This window comes from Somniosus microcephalus, chromosome 7 (genome assembly GCF_052327205.1).
Source record: "Somniosus microcephalus isolate GS21.2 chromosome 7, FLI_Smic_1.0, whole genome shotgun sequence".
In the NCBI taxonomy this organism is placed as follows: domain Eukaryota; kingdom Metazoa; phylum Chordata; class Chondrichthyes; order Squaliformes; family Somniosidae; genus Somniosus; species Somniosus microcephalus.
The window spans coordinates 241,149,565-241,161,982 of NC_140993.1; the positions used below are offsets into that span (position 1 = coordinate 241,149,565).

Genomic DNA, 12,418 nt, shown 5'->3' on the forward strand with positions numbered 1-12,418 from the left:
CCTGTTCTTTTAGAGATCTAGTAAAAGGACAGCTGAAACTAACAAAATCCCTCTTTGCTTTAGATGCTGCAGGTAAGAAAAATGGAAACTGTCCTCTTGACAAATTAAGTGAAACATGTTCTGCAATATTGGAATACGACACGTTTACACGCAAATTACTGGGTATATCGCAGATGAAATATTTCCATTTCCTAGTATGGTTTAAAAAGACATTTTTCTTTGAAGAGTAGAAAAATGGGTGTGTCTATAAAGTGCAAAATAAAAAATAGAAAGGAGAGGCAATGTCCGGCAGGAGGTCATCCAAATTCACAATTTGAACAGGTTTCTCTGCGTTTGTTGAAATCTTGATATATTGCTGATTTTTTTTGGTCTCTGAAGTAATGGGGGAATTTTTCGGGGGTGGTGGTGGGCAGCGGGCATGTTCGGTGGTGGGTCGGGTGGGAAAATATATTTTTTTGACCGGGTCTGATCCCACTCGACCCCAACCCAGGTTTAAAATTAGACTTAAAAAAAAAACCTGAAACAAGCCTTGGCTGGCAGAGTGGCCCTACTTATCCTACGGTAAGGTGCTGCAGTGATATCCTTCCCCCACCTCTTTCTCCCCGCTGAGGGGGCGGGGCACTCCAGTCGTGCCATAAATGGTGAGGGCGCCTGCCAAAGATAAGGGATCAGGGATGCATCCATGGGATGGGTAGAAGTTCTGCTCCACCCTTAGGGGGTTGTCCCAAGCTGATAGCACCAGTCGTGGAGTGAGCACAGGCACAGGCCCTGGACCAAATTGCCTCCTCTGATCCAATGTCTATGATTCTATGAACTCAAGGGAATTATACATGAGGGTTAATTGGTGTTTAACCGTTCCCCAAGACGTGGATGGAGCAGATCTCAAGTTAAAGAAATCAAGCAGTTTAAATTTGTTATTTTTAATGACACCTTTATAGCTAATTTTTCATTTGCATAATAAAACACAGGCACAGGTACGTGGAAAGAGTACCAGTCAGGATTTTCTTTCTTTCTCTCATTTTTTTCTTCCTTCTTTCATACCGCTGCTTTAATCCTGGAACCCACTGAGCCTTTCAGCAGGCGTTACATGAGAGCACAGTCCTCGCGTTCTCTGATGTGATTTCCAGCCAGAGACAGTGCTGCCATTTCTTACGTGTTACTGTCTGACCCTTCCTAACTTCACCTGCAGGTCCAACCTGCTGACACTGCATGTAGCACGTCGTACCAAAATGTGTGAGAGAGGCCTGCAAATGGGAATATACAGTTAGTGCTAAGAGATTAATCAATTATAACATCATAGAATGATACAGCACAGAAGGAGACCATTCGGCTCATCGTGCCTGTGCCAGCTCTTTGAAAGAGCTATCCAATTAGTCCCACTCTTTCCCCGCAGTGCTGCAAGTTTTTCCTTTTCAGGTATATACCAATTCCCTTTTTAATGTTACTATTGAATTGGCTTCCAACAAGCTTTCAGGCAGTGCACCAGATCATAACAACTTGGTACATAAAAGTTCTCATCTCCCCTCTGGTTATTTTGCCAATTATCTTAAATCTGTTTCCTCTGGCTACCAACCCTCCTGCCAGTGGAAACAGTTTCTCCTTATCTACTCTGTCAAAACCTCTCATAATTTTGAATTGTGGGCACATTCAAATAGAAAACTGCAAAAATAAGGAAAACCACCCTCTTTTGCATAGCTTATCAATAAAGAATGCAATTCTGGATAACAGACCCAAATACAGGATCTGTTTCAGTTCCAAATGTCTTGAAGAGTTTGTATTTTCTCCATAAATGCTATAAATCACTATAAATGTTGACAGCATCCTGTAGTCTTACTCTCAGGTGCGTGTCCTCAGATTATGAGTACTGTAATACCACTGCTGTTAAAGGTGGAAATCAGCTTTTTACTGTAGTTTAATTCAAGCAGCACTTACACAAAATAATTAAGTTTAGTTCCAAGACGAGAAAATTTACCAGTAATGTAAACTGAATTTACAGAGATTTGTCTTCTGTCTTTTTCTCTCCAGATGATTAAAGATTGCGTCAAACAGAGACCAAAGTATCTTCCAACCTCAACAGGTAACACACAGCCTCATGTCTGAAGTGATGTTGGACAATGAAGTAGTTGAAGGGTTAGGTTAGGCTGGTAGCGCCCACACCTCCTCAATGACAAGATCACATTTATCGGGGAAGCGTGATTTAAATCCTGTGCAACCACCAATATTTTTAAAGACGGACTTTTTATTTTGTTTTGGTAAATAAATCTGTTACCTAAGCTTTGAAGAGTGGAAATTTCCCCACTTTCTGGTGACATTTCAAAATTTGAATTTTATTTTTGAGTGTTTTGCACTGCCTTGTGTATTGGTGCAGCCTGCGTTGTGCTTACATGGCATTTGAAAGATTCTGCATTAGCACAATGGTGAAAATTTGCTTCTTCAGTGCCCCGATGCAGAGTTTCACACCTCAGGAGCGCTTATTGCAGCATCATGAGCAGTACAAGCCCCAATTTTCTGATCTAGATGCCAGCACACAAAGCTCTGCACTGGGGACACTGAAGCAAAACTTTACCCCACTGGATTTCTTGCTATACTTATACAAACTGATGTAGTGGGTGTTGGGTATTTTGATATCAGGATATTTAGCTGGCAATAGAATAACACTCCCCTGAAATCACCTCAAATGAGTTTGGCTTGCATTGGCCACTGGTACGACCTGCTCTCGTTTGAGTCCACCTTTTATAAGAATGTATTTAGTTTTGTTCCGAGATTGGCAGCAGTAGAGGGTATCTTGTAGTGCCGGCAATGAGTAAATGTTCCCTCTGCTGCCCAATCCTCTGCAGCCCTGCGAATCAGCAGCAAGACTGCAGAGCTTCTCCAGATTCAACATGGAGTGTGCAGCACGCCATTGATGTGTAGTGACTGGCGGTTCTAAAGAATGATCTTGGAGGAAAACTGTGGGATATTGAGGGGTGGATGGCCTTTTCTCACTGCTTGCTTTCTTATGTTCTGTAGCTGCCTGCAAATAAACAGCATAGTCATTCCACAATAGTTATATTTAAACAATAGCTCGAAGGCATCATTATCTATTGCTCCTCAAATCCATCTTGTTCCCTGTTTTGTGAAGATCATTCTAACTGTATATGAAGCCTGCCAATTGGCTAGAGTGGAGATTGATCCAGTGGTGCAAGTAGAAATTGATGGTAAGAGGAAGCTGACATCGACACAGAAATCGACTAACTGTCCATCCTTCAATGAGGTAACTACTAAATAATCTTGCTGTAGTAATGCATAACTAATTCTGGTCCTCGCCATCTCCCTGCGACTCATCCTCCCATAAAGTGCAACGGCAGCCAATATGACAGCCAGAGACGTCCAGGTGCCCGCTGTGTCCACCTGAAACAGGTGATAGGCTCTTTAATATGCTAATCAAGGACCGAATGGTTGTTTTAAGACCCTGATGGCAAATTCAACAAGAACTGGGCAGTGCATTGTCGAAATCTCGACTCCGAGTAAGACTCTAAAACACAAGCAGTACCGTCAGATTGTTAGTTTAATTTTTACTTGCACAAGGAGAGAGCTGCCTGGACAAAGGCTAGGCCAACATCTCTCAAGGACATCAACGAATGCAGCATATTTATACACTCAAACAAGCAAGCGTTCCATAAATCACGTGTAATGGTATTGTATCATTTTAGTTTGCACAAGGACAATCAAAAGGTCAGCAGGACAGAAATATCTCCAGACAAGGTTAGTTAATCATATATTCTGTCAGGAGGTTCTGTCTGAATCTTGTTACCAAGATGATTTACTTACTCATGTCTGATCATCTTGTTACCAAGATGATTGGCTTACTCAATAGTTTTGCTTCTTTGTCTAGCGACAATCATTCATAGTTTATCTATTCTATAGCCTTATGCCTCCCTTGTGCTAGTGAGTCAATTATAGCTGTTATCACATCCTCAATGTGGGTGGGTATTATGAGAGATCTCTTGGTCCTGGACACGTTGTGACATATCTACTTTTTCTTGCTTTAGCTACAACCTAAGCAAGTTTGTTCTTTTACTTGGCCATTTTATTCTACCCAGCATGCTAAGTATAATGTCAATTTCCACAGCATGCACCGTGCAAGCTTCACTCAGTGTTTCCAGACTGCAGCAGCCTAACCAGAGGTCATTAAAGGGACTGATGGAAGCCACTGAAGAACATGTAAGTTTTTTTTACTTACCTTAATGTGGAGTCAGGAGGAGCAGAATACTTCGGCTGCTGCCAGTCCGTGCTCGCACCTCCTCCCATTTGTCTCCCCCACAGGACTTACCTATGAACTTCCAGAGCCCTGAAAAACGAGCCGAATCAGGACATCCAATTGGCTTTTGTTGTATTATGTAGATGAGATCCAAGGCACAAATTCCAGTGAGCACCGCCCACTTTGCACCGGTTTCCAGTGCAAGACCAATTTCCTGGCCACCACCTGTATTTTCCCCCAGTTTTCCTCCCATCTTAAGCTGAGATCCTGTTATACGGGCACTGTCAACCCTCTGGCAACCTTGCTCAAATGGCCATTGTTGAATTGTGAGCCTAGACAGTGATTAACAGCAGACCATTTTGACTGTGGGAGGCTGCACTTTACTTAGGAGGGCATTACAGAGATCTGTGGCCTCGTGGAAGGAAGGCTCAGACGTTGCAGCACAGCGAGGACGGCATTGCCTGTGGCAGTCAAGGCAGCTCCAGTAGCATTTAACTTTTATGCTACTGGAACCTTCCAGGCTGCCATATGTGATATAAGTCACATCTCACAGTCCTCTGTGCACTTCTGCATAAGGGAGGTCAGTAAGGCTCTATATGCTCTGAGGAATGACTACATATCATTCCCTATTGCCAGAAAAGACCAGAGGCAGTCCAACATCTGCACTCAATCCTTTCAGCCCCTTCCCCATGCAGATCACAATAAAAAAGACCACCGATTCCACCACTACCCAATTACCATCATCACTGTTTATATACATCAGAAACAAATGACAGAACCAACATCACTTACAAATATTCAATGATGCACCCTGGTGCTTACCCTTGGTGGCTATCTACAAGTGCCCTCACCTACTCTGGTGCTTCTACGGTGCAACCCCAGTGGAAGCTGCTGGTGAGGTGGATGGCTGCTGAGAGTCTGAAGAGGGCAGTTCAGATGTTCTCCTGGGTTGCCCTCGAGTGGCTGTGGGCCGTGATGGCCCAGCCTCAGACTGCACCATCTCAGCATGGACTTCAGCAGTCAGGGCCGTCTGGCTGACAGGCAACGGCAAGGGCAATGGTGCAGTGGCGTGGGAGGGAGCAGCAATGCTGCCATCCGGAGAGAGGCCAGTAGGTTCCTGCTCCATGATTCCCACACCACTACCTCAGGGCATCTGTTCAGCCCCGCCCAGTGATGATCTGGAGGACAGATCTCTGGGCAGCCAAGACACCCCGCAAGCCCCTTTCAACCCAGGAGCCCAGAGCCACCATGGCAGCTGCCCGAGCTTCTATTGCAGCAGTTTGCCGCTCCATGCAGGCTGCAATGACTGCAGTGAAAGCTGCAACTTCAGTCATAAGAGACTGCAAGACGTCGGGCTCCACCGGTCGCTGGCTGGAAGTCACAAGCCTCTCCACACTGGAGAGGATGGGTTCCAGGCTCTGCATCCAAGCATGGACCAAGGTGGAAACGGACTCCTCCATCCATCTAGCCACGACCTGTAGGCTTTCAAGCAGGTTGTCCATTGCACCAAGCATTTGGTTTGTCACACCCATCATCCTTCTTCTGAAGCTTGGCCCTGCGGGGTCTTAATCTGTCTCCTCTGCAGCAGATCTAATATGTGACCTTGCCCCCCTGGAAAGGTGACACCTGTGGTGTCCCTTCTACTTGGCATGGCTACTGTCTGCTAGTGCCCGGTGCATTCCACTGTGAAGATCCCTCTGCTAAGCTAGCCTCTAACTTGCGTGTGGTGCCAGTCTCTGAGCTGGTGCCTGCGACAGTGGTAGCCATTGACGCAATGCATTCATCCTCGGTCTCCTCCTCCTCCCCATCTTCCTCCACTTCCTCCAGGGGGCGAGGTGGCTGGTGCTCTTGCTGAACCTGCTCCATGGGGCGAAGTGCATCTTGCTCCTGGGAGCCTGCAGTGATAAAGCTGGAAGGGTTAGGGAGCATCACATGTGGCCACTATAGGAGGGTGTGTGTGATGAGACCATATGGAGCTTAGGAGTGAGGACAGCTTTGGGTGATTAGGGATCAGGAATAGTTCAGCATCTGCAAGGAAGCTGTAGTGGCTACATTACTCTATGCGGGATGCCCCAGGCTCTGCCTCTGGCCACAGAGTCTGCTACTCGCTTCCCGATCACTGCCAGCACTGCCTCCTCAATGGAGTGACATCATGAATTCGTGCTGCCCTTCCCCCGGTCAGGTCCTGCTGCCGCCTGTTATGTGCTAATTTTTTCTGGATGAGAAAGAGTGATGATTGTTAATGAGTGTATTGGCAGGGGTATTTGTGTGTGTGATGCCTTGCACAGTTGAATAGCTGTGGAGATGTGTCTGAGGTGTGAGTAGTGCCTGTGAAGGACACAATAGTGTGTGGTGTGTGAATGTCAGTGTATAGTTAGATGGTGGATGCAGTGTGTTGTGATGTTGGTGGTGCAGTTATTGAGAAGTGCGTTTGTGAGATGGGATTTTACCTTGACCGCTCGTGTCAAATCATTACATTTCTTGTGGCACTGGAGCCATGTCCTGGGGCCAGAGCTCCTGGCTGTGACCGCCCAGGCGATCTCTTCCCACAAGCGGCGCATCAGCTGCCTCTGTGGCCTCCTTCCCCCATGCGGGTTGAGGACATCCCTCCTCCTCGCTACCTCCTCCACCAGGACCTCCAGTGCCACATCGGAGAACTTGGCCGCCCTCTGTCTTGCTCCTTGCGACATCCTTCCACTCTCAGACGTCTCGCTCCACACCTTCAGTGGAAGTGGGTGAGTGCAGGCTACATTTCCAGCTCCATGAAAATTGCTTCTAATCCGCATTTGAGAGCTAAACCTGTAGGTTTCTGGTTAATACCTGCAGGCACATTCAAATCATAGTAATCATCAATTAGCCCAAAAATTGCATGCTAAATCCGGAATTTCAAACCGACGTTTCTTATTAGCACTCCACCCATTTAGTGCCTGTGTGGCGGAGCCACCAAAGGATTCAGATCGTTTGTATATAATTCCTTTAACAACATGTTAGCTACAGCCTGAGTCTGTATCTTTATTTATGCTGTTTAACTGTACAGAGCGTGGTTACTTTAACAGCGCAGTTAAAACGTGATGACGTCACGCCGTTCATCACGTGATCCCCCACTGGCGGGAAGAACGTCATGACGTCAGCCCGGGACCGCCCTAGGCAGTCCTCGTGGAGCCTCTGAAGAGAGCAGACCTACATTCGATGTTATCCTGCAGTTTCTTGTTTAAACCTATTTATTTCATTAAAGTTCATTTTGTTTGATTGCCTGAGCAGAACTCAGTCTTTTAGTTAGGAACCCACGTTCCTACACCTGTTTTCATCCTTTGGCCAAAATAATCCCCATTATCTGATTGGAGTTGCTGGCTTGCCAGCTAGAACCCGGGGATGAGCATTTGTTTGGAAACTGCCGTTCAAAATGTTGGCCTATACGGCAGTTATTCATATTCGTTAGCAGAGGTGAAACTGTTTATACACAACATGGGTAGAATCAGCATTATATTGATTTAGCTTATTCTTGTAATAAGAACTTCACACCAAATGTATGTCACAGAGTGGCATAAATTTGGCACAAAACCTATAATACAGAGCAGTGAATTCCACTTGAGTCGTCTGTTCTGTTTCCAAGACCTACTGAATTATGGCTCAGAACGGGATTAGAACTGACAAAGCCGCCAGATTCCAATGTGGCTCATGAAGCGCATGGCGATCACTCGTGCCTGATTCCGGCACCGCCCTCAAATTGGTAGATTTCCGCTGGTTAAGTAGATTCAATGGGGGTGGATCTCCGCCAGGGTTCTCCCGCTCATCCGCTGTTTACCTTGTATTTTTTCCAGGATTTACGTGGCTCCTTCCGCCGAAGTTATTGCGAACAAGGCAGGAGAATCCTCGGGGAGTTTCAGCCCCAGCATGTTCGCAGCTGGAGCGCTGCCGCTTCCTCCAAAACATGGAGTGGAAATGCACGGCGTAAGATGTAGATTGGTGAAGACGTGGAGTGGGACTCCGTATTTTAGAGGGAAACCATAGCACCTGCTGTCGCCAAGTGGAAGCAGGACAACGTAGGGACCATTCAGCAAATGAGCTTCAATTCGGGTCACCTGAGATTTAGAGTTCTGTTTGGTACACATCAGGCTTACAACATTTGGGGTAGAAATTGGCCATCGTTGCACCTGTTTTCCAGATGAAAAATGTGGGACAAAAAGAAAAGAAAGACTTGCATTTATATAGCGCCTTTCATGACCACCGGACATCTCAAAGCGCTTTACAGCCAATGGTGTATTTTTGAAGTGTAGTCACTGTTGTAATGTGGGAAAATTACCAATTTTGTAAGGCTATGCCTTGCACCCCAAGGGTGCCTGAGAAATGTCTAATGCCATATTGGCCTCAGGTGATTTTCAGGCATCTGAGATGGCTGGCTAAAACAGGCATATATTAATGAGAGGGCCAACAAAGTTTTACCCCTTTATGCACCGAGGCTGACTCACAAGATCATGCTCTTTACGGTGCAGTTCACAGCTTGAAGGTACCCTCACCAAGTATGAATTCGCTGTGTATTTTTTTTCTTAACAATTAATCATTTTACGATTTTCAACATATCCCCAACCAGGCAGTCCTTTTGTTGAAATATCTGATTAGTTCTCGCATTCTGCCACTATCTTTGATTTTACTGAGCAATCCAAAACCAGCTCTCCTTCTGAATTCACAGATGTCACCATGGTAGCAGCTTTTGTTCCAAGAAGTACAAAGGAGATCCAAAAAAAGAGAATGAGAGGAGCAAAAAGAGAATATAAGAACAGATTAGCAGCTAACCTAAAAGGGAACCCAAAAGTCTTTTATAAACTTATAAATAGTAATAGGGTAGACAAAGGAAGGGTGGGGCTGGTTATGGAGGAGATCTTCTTGTATGGCTTCACTAGAGAAGAGGAAGCTGCCAATGTAGCAGTAAAGGAGGAGATAGTAGTGATATTGGATAGCCAGGATGGAATGCATCCTAGGTTACAAGGGGAGTAAGTGTGGAAATTGCAGAGGCTCTGGCCACAACCTTCCAATCCTCCTTAGATATGGGGCTGGTGCTAGAGGACTGGAGGATTACAAATGTTACACCCCTGTTCAAAATAGGGGAGGGGGATAAACCCGGTAACTACAGGCCAGTCAGCCGAACGTCGGAAACTTTTAGAGACAATAATCTGGGACAAAATTTATCGTCGCTTGGAAAAGTATGAGTTAATAAATGAGACTCAGCATGAATTTATTATATTAAATAAAAATCATGTTTGACTAACCTGATTGAGTTCTTTGATGAAGTAAAGGAGAGGGTTGATGAGGGTAGTACGGTTGATGTTGTGTACATGGTCTTTCAAAAGGCGTTTGATAAAATATCACATCATATCTTGTTAGCCAAATTAAAGCCCATGGAATTAAAGGGAGAGTGGCAGCATGAATACAAAATCGGGCATGGGAGAGAAAGCAGAGAGTAGTGGTGAACAGTTGTTTTTCAGATTGGAGGGAAGTATACAGTGGTGGCCCCCAGGGGTTGGTATTAGGATCACTGCTCTTTTTGATATATATATTAATGACCTGGACTTGGGTATACAGAGCATAATTTCAAAGTTTGCAGATGACACAAAACTCAGAAATGCAGTAAACAGTGAGGAGGATAGTAACAGACTTCAGGAGGACATAGATAGACTGGTGAAATGGGCAGACACGTGGCAGATGAAATTTAACGTAAAGAAGTGTGAAGTGATTCAATTTGGTCGGAAGAATGAGGAGAGGCAATATAAACTAAATAATACAATTTTAAAGGGGGTGCAGGAACAGAGAGAGCTGGGGGTGTACGTACAAGTCTTTGAAGGTGGCAGGACAAGTTGAGAAGGCTGTTAAAAAGACATATGGGATCCTTGGCTTTATTAATAGAAGCAAGAGTACAAAAGCAAGGAAGTTATGCCAAACCTTTATAAATCACTGGTTAGGCCTCAACTGGAGTATTGTGGCCAATTCTGGGCACCGCACTTTAGGAAGGATGTCAAGGCCTTCGAGAAGGTGCAGAAGAGATTTACTGGAATGGTACCAGGGATGAAAGACTTCAGTTACGTGGATAGACTGGAGAATCTGAGGTGGTTCTCCTTAGAGCAGAGAAGGTTGAGAGGAGATTTGATAGAGGTGTTCAAAATCATGAGAGGTTTTAATAAGGAGAAACTGTTTCCAGTGGCAGAAGGGTTGGTAACCAGAGAACACAGATGGAAGGTAATTGGCAAAAGAACCAGATGCGACATGAGGAAACATTGTTTTACCCAGCGAGTTGTTGTGATCTGGAATGCACTGCCTGAAAGGGTGGTGGAAGCAGATTCAATAATAACTTTCAAAAGGGAATTTGTGGATGATGCTTCTCCTCCGTTGTATCACATAGGTATTCAGTACCAACAAAATCCCTTTTAAGAAAACTCTGATAGGAATATTCAAGATAGATGTGGCAACTATTTACAATCAGCCGGGTAAGTGTATGTCGTCTGAACTGCCATGAACGTCAGATCCTGTGAATAATAAGGCTTGTTTCCTGCGTTGTGTCATTATAATTTTACGTGATATGGTGAATGCCTGAATCATTTTAATGAGTGTAAGAAATCACACAACACCAGGTTATAGTCCAACAGCTTTATTTGAAATCACAGCACTGCTCCTTCTTCAGGTGAAGTGGAGAAATGCATAAAGACACAGCTTATATAGTCAGAGAATCATGTCAGATGTTTACAGGTAACCTTTCCAACTGCCATTTATCACACCTCGGCAGAGAGATAATCACAGCAGTCAAAGGTGTGAATGGTGTCCAAACAGGTCAGTCAGGGAAACATTACATCAAAGAACAATGAGGTGGGGTCACAAGGGGTCAAATATTGCAGATGCTGGGGTCTGTATGAAAAACAAAAAAACAGACAAAAAACATTTTTTTTGGCTGGAAATCACAGCAGGTCCAGCCGCATCTGTGTAGAGAGAACAAGCCAATGTCGACTCGAGTCTGGATGACCCTGCATCAGGTGGGGTTACATGTAGCGTGACATGAACCCAAGATCTCGGTTAAGGCCGTCCTCATGGGTGCGGAACTTGGCTATCAGTTTCTGCTCGACGATTTTGCGTTGTCGTGTGTCTCGAAGGCCACCTTGGAGAATGCTTACCCGAAGATCGGAGGCTGAATGTCCTTGACTGCTGAAGTGTTCCCCGACTGGGAGGGAACACTCCTGCCTGGTGATTGTTGCGCGGTGTCCATTCATCCGTTGTCGCAGTGTCTGCATGGTCTCGCCGATGTACCATGCTCCGGGGCATCCTTTCCTGCAACGTATGAGGTAGACAACGTTGGCCGAGTCACATGAGTATGTACCATGTACCTGGTGGGTGGTGTCCTCACGTGTGATGATGGTATCTGTGTTGATGATCTGGCATGTCTTGCAGAGGTTGCTGTGGCAGGGTTGTGTGGTGTCGTGGTCGCTGTTCTCCTGGAAGCTGGGTAATTTGCTGCGAACGATGGTCTGTTTGAGGTTAGGCGGCTGTTTGAAAGCGAGTAGTGGAGGCGTGGGGATGGCCTTAGCGAGGTGTTCGTCGTCATCGATGACATGTTGAAGGCTGCGAAGAACATGGCGTAGTTTCTCCACTCCGGGGAAGTACTGGACGACGAAGGGTACTCTGTTGGTTGTGTCCCGTGTTTGTCTTCTGAGGAGGTCTATGCGATTTTTCGCTGTGGCCCGTCGGAACTGTCGATCGATGAGTCGAGCACCATATCCCGTTCTTACAAGGGCGTCTTTCAGTGTCTGTAGGTGTCCATCGCGTTCCTCCTCGTCTGAGCAGATCCTGTGTATTCGCAGGGCTTGTCCATAGGGGATGGCTTCTTTAACGTGGTTAGGGTGGAAGCTGGAGAAGTGAAGCATCGTGAGGTTGTCCGTGGGCTTGCGGTAGAGTGAAGTGCTGAGGTGTCCGTCTTTGATGGAGATTCGTGTGTCCAGGAATGAGACTGATTCTGAGGAGTAGTCCATGGTGAGTTTGATGGTGGGATGGAACTTGTTGATGTTATCGTGTAGTCTTTTCAGTGATTCTTCGCCGTGGGTCCATAGGAAGAAAATGTCGTCGATGTATCTGGTGTATAGCGTTGGTTGGAGATCCTGTGCAGCGAAGAAGTCTTGCTCGAACTTGTGCATGAAGATG

At 45.6% G+C, this 12,418-nt stretch overlaps 1 protein-coding gene across 6 annotated transcripts in view; it reads left to right on the forward strand.

The window, feature by feature from the left end:
- The window catches only part of LOC147115185 (V-type proton ATPase subunit C 1-A-like), a 233,102-nt gene that overhangs the window by 65,713 nt on the left and 154,971 nt on the right, over positions 1-12,418 (forward strand). For all 6 annotated transcript variants that reach the window (XM_085993512.1, XM_085993513.1, XM_085993515.1 and 3 more), the window contains 3 exons: positions 14-72; positions 2,026-2,077; positions 3,122-3,253. The gene's annotated coding sequence lies outside the window, so the exon portion shown is untranslated. The remainder of the gene's footprint in view (positions 1-13; positions 73-2,025; positions 2,078-3,121; positions 3,254-12,418) is intronic.